At 38.9% G+C, this 14,199-nt stretch overlaps 1 pseudogene; it reads left to right on the top strand.

Annotated features, from left to right (window-relative positions):
* The first annotated feature begins 9,850 nt into the window (after positions 1 to 9,850).
* Positions 9,851 to 10,066, top strand: LOC101661576 (annotated as a pseudogene).
* Positions 10,067 to 14,199: the final 4,133 nt, after the last annotated feature.

Here is a 14,199-nt window from a genome sequence, read left to right as displayed (position 1 = left end):
AAGAGAACACTGAAGATTGGGTGTGGAGAAGAAACAACCTTATGTCCGGCTATCAGAAAGAATAGCATCTGGGGTCTTAAAGGCTTGTCTTTAGACAAGCAGCCAATGGAATGAGGTGTCTACATAGAAGAAGCACACCTGTGTGATCCTAGGATTGTAAATAACGTATATACTCGAGTATAAGCTGACCCAAATATCAGCCAAGGCACTTATTTTTACCACAAAAACTGCATTAAAAATGTGCTGAAAAAAACTCAGCTTATACTCAAGTATGTATGAATTTGAAGGAGAATCAGGGCTTAAATTGTGAACACCTGGTTTGCAAAAGGCCAAAATCCATTTTCAGGATCCACACATGGATTAAGCTTCTGATGAACCCCCTCTGCCAGAGTCAAAGGATGTGAATTACCTTGCTATCAAACAGAGAATATGGTAAAGTTGATGATGATAGATGTAGTTAGGTTAAAATATAATGCTTATTTAATATCCCTATTGACCCATTTTAAAGTTGTTTCAGTTTTAGTATTTTCTCCTTTATTTTCTTTTGAGGTTTTTCTGTTTCTGTCTAGTCATTGTTTTTGGGTTTTTGTTAGCTGGTTTGCTTCCTGTTTGTGTCTTGTGTGATTTTCTGTGCATGAAGTCCAGGATAGGTAGATCTATAGAGACTGTAACTGGGTTGCTAATTGCCTAGGGGCATGGCAGGGGAGGATGAGGGGAAATGGGGAGCTAACAACAGTGAGTATGAGAAGAAAATGTTCTGAAATTGATTGTGGTGATGATTGCACCGATCTTTTTAATGTGGTTGAATGATTAAGTTGCATGATATGTGAAATACGCACCAATAAAATTATATTGGACTAAATACTCTAATGAATAAGACTGGCATATGTACTCACTTATGTGGCTGTGGGAAATTTTATTTAATTAGTTAAGATCTCAGCTGTACATCAAAAGCATAGTTACTGTATATACTTGAGTATAAGCTGACCCGAATATCAGCCGAGGCACCTAATTTTACCACAAAAACTGCATAAAGAATGTGAAAGACTCAGCTTATACTTGAGTATATATGGCAAATTGGGTTAGTTCAATAAAATGATGGTTTTCAAAGATATGATTTACGAAAGTCAACTTGAGGCAATGCAGTCTCCCCAAGGTTAGCAACAGCAGGAAGTCCTTACCATCCTGAGCATTGACGTGTCAAGGGGAAGAGGAAGTTCCCAGAATTAGGGATGGGTAGTCATGCAGAAAGCCCTCTTGAGGTTAAGGGTAATCTTCAGTAGTACACGCTGGCAAAGAAGGTACTAGGGGGAAAAATATCCCTACTCATGCACCTTGCTTTCTCTAATCTCCTGCCCAATCCTTCAATGGCCAAATATAAATAGAGGCCAGAGGGGAAGAAACCTTTGAGGCACACATGCAGAGCGGGCTTCTAGGATTCAGGGCAGAAGATCAGACCTGGAATGGAATGGCAAACAGTAGGTACTCAGTAGACTACCCATGAGAAACATAGAATGGGTGACAAGTTTGGTAAAGGAAAGGTAGTTTGTTGCTTCCATAAGAAGTGAGAAGAAGGTTGCAGAATAAGTGAATACAGCATATATCTATTACAAACTCCCCAGGAAGGGGTCAGGGACTGCTCACAGTTAGGGATTCAACCTTTTAAACTGCCGAAAGCCCAGTGGATGTTCAGCAGTGTAAAATCACCACGCAAGTCACAATGAAACAAAAACAAAAACAAAGATGTACAATCTCGAAACCTTATGGGTAGTTCTATTCTGCCCTAATAAAAATATATAAACGTTTAAAATTTTAAAAAAGGAACTGAGAGAGAAAGATATATGATTCCTCAAAATCCATTGTGCATATTCAGAATGTATCCATTTGTAATGGATCAGGCATGTGGCAAAACCCACCAACTGCCATACAGTCAACTCTGACTCCTAGTGGTTTCTTGTGTGTTAGAGTAGAACTGTGTTCTACGGGTTTTCAATAACTGACTTTTTGGAAGTAGATCACCAGGTACTTCTGGAAGGACTCAAAGATTTAACCTTTTAGATACCAGCTAAATGAGTTATCAGGAACTGTGGTGGCCTAGTGGGTTATCAGTTGGACTGCTAACATCAAGGTCAGCAGTTCAAAACCACTAGCCCCTAATCAGGAGAAGAAGGAGGTTTTCTATTCCAGGAAGGAGTTACAGTCTCAGAAACCCACAGGAGGCATTCCACTCTGTCAATATGACTTGGATTCAACTGGAGGGCGGTGAGATTTAAGTGAGTCAACCACTTGTAGCATCCGGAAACATCCTGAGAAAATCCATTGAAATATTAGAAGTCCATGCAGTCCATAGAAGAACCCTGGCTTTTCTGGGACACTTTCTTATAAAATATCCATCCATTCACTGGATTGTCAATCAATGATTTCTTTTTCAGGAGAGTTTGAAGTTTCAAGGTTTTAACTCAGGTGAAATAACCATCGCTTAATCCCTCCTTTGTACCTAGAAGCCTCTGCTTATAGCCTGGATTTTCAGCATCTCTCCTGCTCCATAACCTTCTTCTTTCTGGACTCATCTGTGAGGATATACTCATCCATCCTCAACCATAAGTCAGCTGTGATGTATTTTCCAGAAATTTCATACTGTCTTATCCTTACTGACAACATAAATCCAGTGTTTATACTGAAAACACAGGAAAGCAATTCCGTTTCTTCAGATGCTTTGTTACAATAAAATTTATTAACTCAGCACTTAGTCCTAGTAGAATTCATTTCTTTGAAGTCCTTTGAGTTATCACACCCACTGCAACCCTGCTAATTATGAATCCCTCTGCTTTGTGGATCACCTGCTCTGAAAGAGCCTCAGGAGTTTGATCATTTGGGGAGATGAAGGTAGCAACGATTTTAATCTTCAGAAATGCAAGTCTGACACCTTCTGGAAAGCATGCAACTATTGCACTTGTAAGTAGTTCCCTTTGTCCAATATTCAGAAGGCCAAACACCTGTGGGGAATCCTTAGATGGGTACTAGGATCTCACTCTGGAAGAAGGGTTTCTGATCTGGATAGGGCTCAGGTGTACATAACATTGGATGAGAAAAACTTCGTATCTTTATTTTCATGATTGAAATAAATTGCTGTTTGAAATTTACCATTTTCTTCTACATTAAGTATAGGAAATGAGCTATAGCAACACAACTGGTGATTTTAGCAAGAGTGGAAATTATAGATATTTTCTTATTACATTACAGGTGTGTTAGGCTGGGTTGACTAGAGAAATAAATCCATTGACACTCATATATGTGTAAGAGACAGCTTTATATCAAGAAGTAGTTATATATCCGGAAAACATCCCAGCCCAGCCCAGATCAAGTCCATAAGTCCAATACTAGTCCATAAGTCCTATACTAGTCCATAAATCCCTCTTCAGACCCACAAAGCCACAAGCAATGATGAAAAATGCAGGAAGATCACAGGCTCATGGGTGAAAAGTCTTGTGGATCCAGTGGCAGTGGCTGCATCACGGGGCTCCCACAGGGCTCAGGGTGACTCATCAACAGGAAGGTGAAAGCAGAGAGAGAGGAGAGGTTCCCAGGACCCTCCTTATGAGAAGGTCATGCCTACAAGGTGGCACCATGAGGCTGTGATCTGGTTGACAGGACAGACTCCACCCCTACACTTTCATTTAACAAGTTGACATGCAATTATGTAACTACCACAAGAGGTATTGCAGATATTTCAAAATATTGTTTATTCTCATTACTACTTTGAAATCACTATAGACCTACTGCTAGATCTTGTTAATGTGTTAACAAAGTAGATATATTAATGGAAAATACACCAGCTTTTAAAATATTTTGAATGTTTTAATATAACTGATTTTCTTTGAAATACTGTATTTAATTTATTTTGTACATATGAAAGTTATTTTTAAAAGAAATTTATCATTTTCATCAGATAGATAAGAGTTCATGTAACAAAAAAGATGAAGAATTCTGGTTATAGATACATTCTATAAGGAGTAGAGGATGATTATATAATATACAACCATAAAACCCAACTCAGTGCTATTGAATCAATACCAACTCATAGCAACCCTGTAAGACAGGGTAGAACTGGCCCTGTGAGTTTCTGAGACTGTAAATGCTTATGGGAGTAGAAAGGCCAGACTTTCTCCCAAGGAGCCACTGGTGAGTTCAAACTGCTAACCTTGTGTATTGCAGTCCAACTAGTAAGCACTATTCCACCAGGGCTCCCTATGCAATATATAATGCATTATATATACTTATATATGTATGTGTATATATATATTTTCCTTCATAAGGAGTCCTAGTGGAACAATAGTTAAATGCTTATCTGCTAATTGAAAGAGGGAAGATCAAACCCATCCAGTTACTCTGTAGGAGAAAAGAGCTGGCAATCTGCTCTAGTACAGATGACAGCTTTAGAAATGCTATGGGGGCAGCATAGGATATATGCCATAGGATATAATGAGTCAGAATTGGCTTAATAGCACATAGCAATGACAAGAACTTCTCTCAATAAAATGAGGTTTAGTTCTTGTGGATAGAATTAAATGGAAAAAAAAAATCTTTTTAAAAGAATGTTTTAAAAAATGGGTGCATAAGCAAATGTGGTGAAGATAGCTGATGGTGCCCGGCTATCAAAAGATATAGCATCTGGGGTCTTAAAGGCTTGAAGTAAACAAGTACCTTCTAGCAGAGAAGCAACAAGCCCACATGGAAGAATCACACCAGACTGTACGATCATGAGATGTAATGGAATCAGGTAACATGCACCAGAAGACCGAAAACAAAACAAAAGAAACCTATCCATATAGTTGAGAACAATGGGATTCAGAGCAGAGACACAAAACCCATGTGTAGACAATTGGACATTCCCACACAGAAGGGTCACAAGGAAGGGATGCGTCAATGAGGGCGCACTAAAGCACTAATAAACCATGCAATATTCCTCTGATTCTTTGAGGCCTCCTCACTCCCCACTATCATGACCCCTTTCAGTTCTGGCTAGACCAGAGCATGTACACTGATACAGATAAGAGCTCAGGACACACGGAATCCAGGTCAGATAAATCCCTCAGGGTCAGAAATGGTAGTAGTGATACCATGAGGGTAGCGAGAAGGTAGGGAAAGGAGGGGGAGGAAGGGAGGACCGATTGCAATGATCGATACATAACACACACATGAAGGAGGATGAACAACAGAAACGTGGATGAAGGGAGACAGCGGTCAGTTTAAGATATGAAAACAATAATAATTTCTAATTTATCAAGATCATGAGGGACGGGGGGAGTGGAGGAGGGGGGAATAAAAGAAGAGCTGATACCAAGGACTCAAATAGAAAGTAAATGTTTAGAAAATAATGATGGCAACATATATACAAACGTGCTTGATACAATTGATGTATGGAATGTTATAAGAGCTGTAAGAGGCCCCACTAAAATGGTTGGGGGGAAAAAGAATGTCTTGATATCATATTAATCATGTATGTATAAGACTTTCTTCTTTTTCTCAAGAAACTAGACCATTAAAAATTCCTGCCTCTTCTTTAACTTGCCTCTCTGTCCCCCTCAGCACAAAACATGGCGTGTATTTGTATTTAATTTTCTAGAAATATCTTTTTTAAATTGTGAGATTTGTGTTTCCTCTTTACATCCAGTGTATTTTCTGATCATTGAGCTGAAGTGGAAAAGATAATAAAAAGAAAAGATTTCTCAAAAATTTCACTTGTTTGTAAGACAGTTTCTTCATTAAGAACATTAGAACATACCCATGCTCTATGATGTTCTTAAGTCAGGAAAGGAGCTACTGTGTAATATAGGCCTTGTGAGGAGCTTTTCGTTGCAACGGATTGAATTTAGGAAATGGTTGCAAAGACTGATTGACTTTCCTGTGTACTGAATACATCCTACTGAGAGTGCAAGATAAACCCAACGGAAACTAGAGTGCACGTCTATGTTTATTCAAAATTGAAAGGAAAAAAACCCAACAGACGGACTTTACAAATACTTCACAGATGTTCTAATTCAGAAGGTTAAGTGTCACATGAAACTCTCTCATATGAGGGAGTACCCACCAAACCAGAAAAAAGCTCCATTGGGTGGAGCTTTCGTAGAACACATTTTTCTTGCTAGGCAAGCATTGAGCAACTTGCTCCGAGTTACTGCACCCAGTGGCATCACCTGGGAAGGCTCTCTGTGGTCACAGTGAATTTTTTTTTTGTAAAAGCAGTTTTGTTTGTACCTTACTTTTTGTGATGGCTGATGTAAGAGAACAGCATGAAGGTATGAAGTTTTGTTTCCTGCTTGTGAAAATTGCCACAGAAATTGTTGTGATGTTGAACACAGCTTACAAGGACAGCACTATGGGAAAAACTCAAGTGTACATGTAGTTTTCCCATTTCAAAACAAGGTGAAATGTTGATTGATGACAAACCTCATTCCAAACATCTGTCAACTTCCCAAACAAGTGAAAATGATGACTCATAGTGCATTTAGAGTTCACTCCACCAGGTCAGGCTTTCTATTTAGAGGTTCTGAAAAGATTGCATAACAGTGTGTGACCAAAAAGGCCTGATTTGTGGTAGATGGGGAACTGGTCTTGCCATCACGACAATGCACCTGCTCATGCAACCATCTCAGTGCGCCAGTTTTTGGCAGAAAACAGGTGCACCTCTCTTGCTCCAAGCACCTTCCTCACCTGACCTCACTCTGTCTGACTTCTTTTTGTTTCCACTGATGTAGAGTGACATGAAAGGACAGTGATTTGACAATGTACAAGAGATGAAGAAAAAAATCAGTGGAGGTGCTGTCAGCATTCCAAACATATGAGTTTGAAAAATGTTTCCAAGAATGGAATTGCAGATTTGACAAATGTCTTAAGTGTAATGGGTAAGGTGATAAGGTTGTTTATTTAAAAAAAATTAAATGCAGAGCTTAAAAAAATCTGGTTTCCTTTGGGCGGGACCCGCTGTAAATCACAGTAGAACTGTGTTCCATAAGATTTTCAATGTTTGGGCTTTTTGAAAGTACATCACTAAGTCTTTTTTCTGAGGAATCCACAATCATAGGTGTACAAGTGGTATTATTTGTTATTTTATTTGCTTTTTGCATTTTGATCGATTATAATACTTTAATTATTTTTTTCTAGTTCTCCCTCACATCTTCTTCCCAAGTAACCCCACCCCCCTGAGAATATGCATGCCTCTAAGGCAAAAACAGGCAAGCTTGCAGATTTGGGTTCACCCACCAACACGAAGTTTGTTTGTTTGTTTGTTTCTTACCCCCTTTGAGTTCACAGACCTGCCTGCATTCACACTGTCATAGCAACAGAACTCCAGTACCCACACCGAAGTCACACCCCTATCTTTTATCACTTTTATTTCTCCTCTTCTCAGCACATCTACATTTTTTTGCTCTCTTCTTTTTCTTCTTGTCCCCTTCTTTCTTCCTTTGTCTTTTCTCTCTCCTCTCTTTTTATCTCTGTCTGTATTTTCTCATTGTTTTCTTGTTCTTTAATTCTACTTCTTCTAAGCACATGTAAATCCTTCCTCTTTGGGTCTGAATATTTGTTTACACTTTTCTCTCTATTTATTTATTTAAATGATGAATAGATAAATATTTCTGTTCTCACTCTCCTTTTATTAATGAAGTGTATTTCCACAAACCCTATTAATTAATTGCCTATTTTAAAATAGATTTTCCCATTAATTTTACAAACATGAATATAGCAAAATGACAGCAACAAACCTGCATACATCAATAGTGATATGGAAATTCAACGGATTAGATGCACCAATCAAAAGACAGAGGGTAGCAGACCGGGCTAGAAAATAAGACCCATCTATATGCTGCCTACAAAAGTCATGCCTTAAACCCAAAGACAACAATATACTAAAAAAGATGGTGAAAAATCTACTAACCCAATAACAATTATAAAAAGGAAAAAGTGGCAATATTAATCTATGATAAAGTAGACTTCAAGGCAAATAATATAATGAGAGAGAATGGACACTACATAATTATTAAGGGAAAATGCACCAGGAATAATAATAAACACATACACACTCAATTAAAGACTCTTGAAATATGTCAGTAAAGCCCTCACAGAGTTGAAGAGAGTAATAGACAGTGCAACAATATTAGTAGAAGACTTCAACATATCACTCTCAAGGAAAGAAAGTCAAAAATTAAACAGAAGAGCTAAACAACTTGAGTTCCCAACCACAACACAATATACATTCTTCTCTAGCACACACAGTACATACTCTAGAACAGATCACACATTAGGTCACAAAGCAATCCTTAAATTTAAAAACATTGAGATCCTACTATCCATTTTCTCAGATCACAGTGCTATAAAAATGGAAATCAACAATAGAAGGGACAAGAACAAAAAGACAAATGAATGGAAACTGCACAACACTCCTTTAAAATGACTGGTTAATAGATCAAATGTAGGATAAAAATTAAGAAATTCCTTGAAGCAAACAAGAATGATAACACAGCATAACAAATTCTTTGGGGCACAGCAAAAGTAGATATCCGAGTTAAAGTCATACATAGCATTCAACAAACATGATAAAAGACGAGAAATAAAAAATGAATACCTGAACACAACACTGCTAACAACTAGAACAAGGATAGCAATATAAACAATCCAACAACAGGAGAAAATAAATGATAAAGAGTAGAGTAGAAATAAACTAACTGGAAAACATAAAACAAAGTAACGGATTCTTTGAAAGGATTAACAAAATTGACAGACTACTGGCAAACTTAACAAAGTAAAAGAAAGGGAAGATGCAAATATCTAGAATTAGAGATGAAAAGGATGACATTAAAATATAGCCACAAGAAATTAAAAGAATAATAGCAAGTTAGTTTAAAAGACTATAATCCAAGTTTGATAATCTAGAAGAAATGGACAAGTACCTAGAAATACACCATCTATCAAAATTAAAGAAGACAGGTGTGGAAACCTCAACAGACCCATAGCCAAAGAAGAAATAGAGGAGGTCATCAGGAAACTTCCAACCAAGAAAAGCCCAGGACCAGATGGCTTCATAAGGAAATTCTACCAAGCAGTCAATGAAGAGCTCTCACCTATTCTACACAGACTAGGCCGGAATATATAAAAGGACAGAGGACTCCCAAATTAATTCTATGAAATGAGCTTAACCCTGATACCCAAACCAGACAAAGACCCCACAAAGAGAATGCTACAGATAGATCTCCCTTGTGAACATAGACACAAAAATCCTCAGCAAAATTCTGGCCAATAGAATCCAACAGCACACCAGGCAAGCATGGATGGTCTACCATTAGAAAAACAATCAAGGTAATCAGCCACATCAATAAGGAAAACAACAACATGATCATAGCAACAGATGGAGGAAGAGCATTTGACAATATCCAAATACCCATTTCTAATTTTTAAAAAATTTTCAGTGAAATAGGAACGGAAGGGAAATTTCTCAACATAATGAAGGCCACATACAAAAGTCTAATTGCATTCAAATTGTGGTGCTGGAGAATATTGAAAATACCATGGTCTGCTCAAAGGACAAACCTATTTCTGTTGGAAAAAGAAATGCTCCTTAGAGGCCAGGATGGAAAGCCTTTGTCTTACGTACTTTGGACATATTGAGAGACCAGTCCCTGGAGTAGGACATCCTGTTTGGTAGAGAAGCAGTGAAAAAGAGGAAGGGCCTGAAGGAGATGGATTGAGACATATGAACACATGTGAGGATGGGTCAGGAACGTGCACTGTTTGGTCCTGCTGTGCACAGGCTTGCTGTGGGTCAGAGCTGACTCTATGGCACCTGAAAACAACAAAAACACAAAAATCTAACTCAGTGGTGGCCACAGCGCAAGCAGACTCCACTCCTCTCGTACCACTCTCGCTTCCTCCACAGCCATGTCTGACCACCCCGAGATGGCCGAGATAGAGAAATTCCTTAAGTTGAAATTGAAGAAGACAAACGCAAGAGAAAAATCCACTGCCCTCAAATGAAACGATGGAACAGGAGGAGCAAGCGGGTGCATCATAATGAGGTGGCGTCCCCAAGATGCACTGAACATCCCACAAGCATTGTCTTCATATTTTCTTTCTTGTAGCTGTTTAACTTTGTAAATTGCAAAGAGGTTGGATCAAGTTTAAATGACTGTGCTGCCCCCTTTCACGTCAAACAACTACTGACAATGAAGGTGGCACACCTGCCGCTCCCATTGGCCTGTCTGACTGGCAGGAAGGAAAGGAACTTGCATGTTGGTGGGGGAAGGAGCAGGGTGGGGCGGCAGTGAATAAATACAGAGAATAAAAGGCAAAGCTGGTCCAAGGTGTCCTGTAGGTGTAAAATGCAGTTTAATCATAGTGCCATATTTTGTTCAAATGATTTTAATTATTGGAATGCATAATTTTAAATATGCAAAGAAAGATGTTAATAGCTGCAAGAAAAAAAGAACCACAAAAATCTAATGGGCAACATCACGCTCAATGGGAAAAAGAAAACATTTCTCCTGAAAATGAGAACTAGACAAGGATGCTCCCCCTCACTGCTAACATCGTGCTGGAAGCCTTAGCCCAAACCTTTAGACAACAGAAAGAAACTAAGGGGATACAACTGGGCAACAAAGAAGTGAAGTCCTCCGCATTTGCAGCTGATATAATTTTATAGAGAGGACTCCAAGGACTCCACAAAAAGACTGTTGGAAAAAATTGAGGGATTTAGTAAAGTTACAGGATACAAGATTAACAACCAGAAATCAGTTGAATTCCTGTAAACCATCCAAATGAGTGCAAAAAAATACACCAAGGAAACAATACCATTTGCAATAACCACACAAAAGATGAAATACTTAGGAATAAACCTAACCAAAGAAACAAAAGGCCTGTACAAAGACAGCTACAGAACATTATTACAAGCAAAGAAAAGAGACCTACACAAATGGAAGAATAGCCCATGTTCATGGCTAGGCAGACTTAATATTGTGAAAATGTCAATACTACCTAAAGCAATATACAAATAAAACACAATCCCAATCCAAATTCTTAACGTTATTCTTTAAAGAAATGGAAAAATTATTTACCAACTTCATATAAAGATCACATGATAGAATTTTGCAAAACCAATGACTTATTTGTAGCAAATAGCTTTTCTCAAGAACACAAACTGTCACTATACATGTGGACTTCTCCAGAGGGAACACACAGAAATCAAACTAATTAGATCCTACGTCTGTGGGAAGAAACAATGGAGAAGTAAACCAGGCCAAGGGCCGAATGTGGAACAGACTATCAATTGTTCAATTGTAGGTTCAAAGTGAGGCTGAAGAAAATGAAAACTTTCCTACTTGAATTTCGAGAGCATCTCAAAAACAGATTTACTGCATTGAGCAGTAATGACAGTAGACCTGATGAGCGGTGAGGGGATATCAAGCGCATCATTCATGAAGAAAACAAAAGGTCGTTTGAAAGACAGGAAAGAGAGAAAAGATCAAAGTAGATGTCAGAAGAGCCTCTGAAACGTGCCCTTAGTTACAGGGCGGCTTTAGAAAATGGGGAAATGATGACGTCAAAGAGCTGAATAGAAAATTTCCAAGGTCAGCTCAAGAAGATAACGTCAAATATTGTAATGAAATATGCAAAGGCCTAGAGTTAGAAAACCAAAAAGGAAAAACACACGTAGTATATCTTAAACTGAAATAATTCAAGAAAAAAATTCAAGCCTTGAGTTGCAATATTGAAAGATTCTATGGGCAAAATATTTAATGATGCAGGAAAGACGATGGAAAGAATATACAAAGTCTCCAAACCAAAAAGAACCAGCTGACATTCCACCAACTCAGGAGGTAGCAGATGAAAATGTTAGAGTGTAGGGGAAGGGGGCCAGAAGTCTCTGTAACAAGCATGCCGTAAATCAGTAAGGACCCTGCTATAAAGGATTGTCTGACTCATCTGGGACATTTCTGGCTTCTCTTGATTGGGACCTTACTGCTAGTGAGGTCCTTTCTTTCACTATCTTTTCTTCCTTCTCAGCCTCAGAGTCTTCCACGCGCTAAAAATTGATAGAAGTTACCAGACAGGGTGCTGAGAAAGTAGAAGTTCATGAACATAACTTCAGATAGTAAGCAAACAAATACAACCCAAACCAAACCTACTGCTACTGTGTCAATCCCATAGCAACCCTATAATACTCAAACGCGTTACCTTCATTTCCATTCTCAGTGATAGCCACCCTGTAGGACTTGCTGGGTAGAATGGCCTCTCTGGGTTTCCAAGGCTGTAAATTTTTATGGGAGCAGAAAGCCTCATCTCTCCTCAGCACAGCAGCAGATGGGTTCAAACTGATGACGTTACATTTAGCAGCCCAAGATGTAACTCACTACACCAACAGGGATCCTTAACTACTTCATTAAAACTCAAAGTTTTCTAGTGAACTTCTTGATCCATCCAAGTGAAAAGATGAGAGGAACTAGCCAAGCATCGGCAGGTATCAGCAAGAAGTCTCATTCTCAAATGAGACAAAAAGAGCTTAAGTCCACAATATTTCCATAATAGCCTGATGAGGATATTACCAATATTTTAGAAAGGGATATTAAGGTATAGGAGATATATTCTATACCAAAATCCTTTGGGAATAACATCAGATAGGAAAATAAGTAGTAAAATGCCAGGCTAGTTTTTTCCCATTTAAGTTTCTTAGATAGCCATTGATACCCACAGCTGGGCAAATTCCGAAAAGGCCAGGCCAATTCCCACGGTCCCATTCATTGGAAGGGCACCTTTTATTTACCATTCCCTGGCAAAAATGTGCAAAAGTACCGATTATGTCTTAGTGAATTCTGCTTGAAGTATTCCAGATTTACAAAACTGCAAATTTATTTCTGAAAAATTCTTCACTTTAGAGCATCATCATAGGACTGTTGATGACTGCATTTGAAAAGGAGGAATTCTGTTTTAACAAGGGTTAAAACACTTGGTTGCTGGGGGTTCCTAGCCAGTAGCTGAGAAGCTGAAGAAAGATGTAGCAGTCTGCTTCCGCCAAGATATACAGCTTGCCAAATCCAAAGGAACAGTTCTAGTGTGTCCTACAGGGTCACTATGAGTCAGAACTGATTTGATGAGGGTGCATTTAATTTGGGGGTTAGCATTTGCAAAACATGATTCAGGCTCCAAAACTCTGATTTGTCCACAACTTTCCCAGAACAGATCTGGTGTTCAAAGAAATGCTACGACATACAAGCCCACAAGGCCCAAGCGTTCACAGCAGGGTCTGGGAAACGGCTCCGGAACTTCTTCAGACAAACTTGCCGCCACAGCAGGGTAACCCAGCAGTCCCTGGGTCCCTGCCAGCTCGTTTGCAACCAGTATTTTTCACAGATGCTCCCTGGTGAGTAGCAATTTCCGGATATTTTTCACATGGTTCTCATCCTGCCAAGTGGGCACAGTGCAGGGGCTGCAGTTTGGAGAGAAAGCCAGATGGGTCAGTCAACGCCTGCTTGCCGGCCTGACTGGGATTAGACAGGATGGTTTGGGGTTTACCCTGAGGTTGACCCACTCCTTGCCTTTCCTCCTCTGTTCATCTCCATCCTCCCCCCTACCACCTCCCTCATCCTCTTTGGTCCGTTTGTTAACGACTCTTGAATCTCAGTTTCCTCCTTGGTAAAATGAGGGGATTTTTCAACAAACACATGCAAACTGAAAGAGTTCACTAATCTACACAAAGAAATTTGAAAAATATATACCTAGTCAGCCAATTGGAAGAGATCCATATTTATGCCCATTTCCCAAAAAGGAGATCCAACAGAATATGGAAATTTTTGAGCAATGTCATGTGCAATTAACTGAAAGAACAGAAGAAAAAAGTCAAGCCTCAAGTTGAAATATTGAAGGATTCCATGGGCAAAAAACATTGAAAGATACAGGAAGCACCAAAAGTAGATGGAAGTAACACAGAGCCCCTGTACCAAAACCAAATTGATCCACATACCACCATGTCAAGAGGTAGCATATGATCAAGAACTAGTGGGACTGTGGGGAGATAGTCATAAAGGTCAGTGGGCAGACCTGGAATTATCTATGCCTTTTTCACGTTTCTTTCTCCTAGTTATTATTGTTTTATATACATATATTTTTTCTTTTTATTTATTTTTCTCGTTTTAGTCACTCTTTTGGGTTTTT

Source organism: Echinops telfairi, unplaced genomic scaffold, assembly GCF_000313985.2.
Source record: "Echinops telfairi isolate 266 unplaced genomic scaffold, ASM31398v2 ScPeMD7_7469;HRSCAF=8507_1, whole genome shotgun sequence".
Classification (NCBI taxonomy): domain Eukaryota; kingdom Metazoa; phylum Chordata; class Mammalia; order Afrosoricida; family Tenrecidae; genus Echinops; species Echinops telfairi.
Note: the sequence above shows the minus strand (reverse complement) of the source record. Positions and strands in the feature narration are given on the sequence as shown.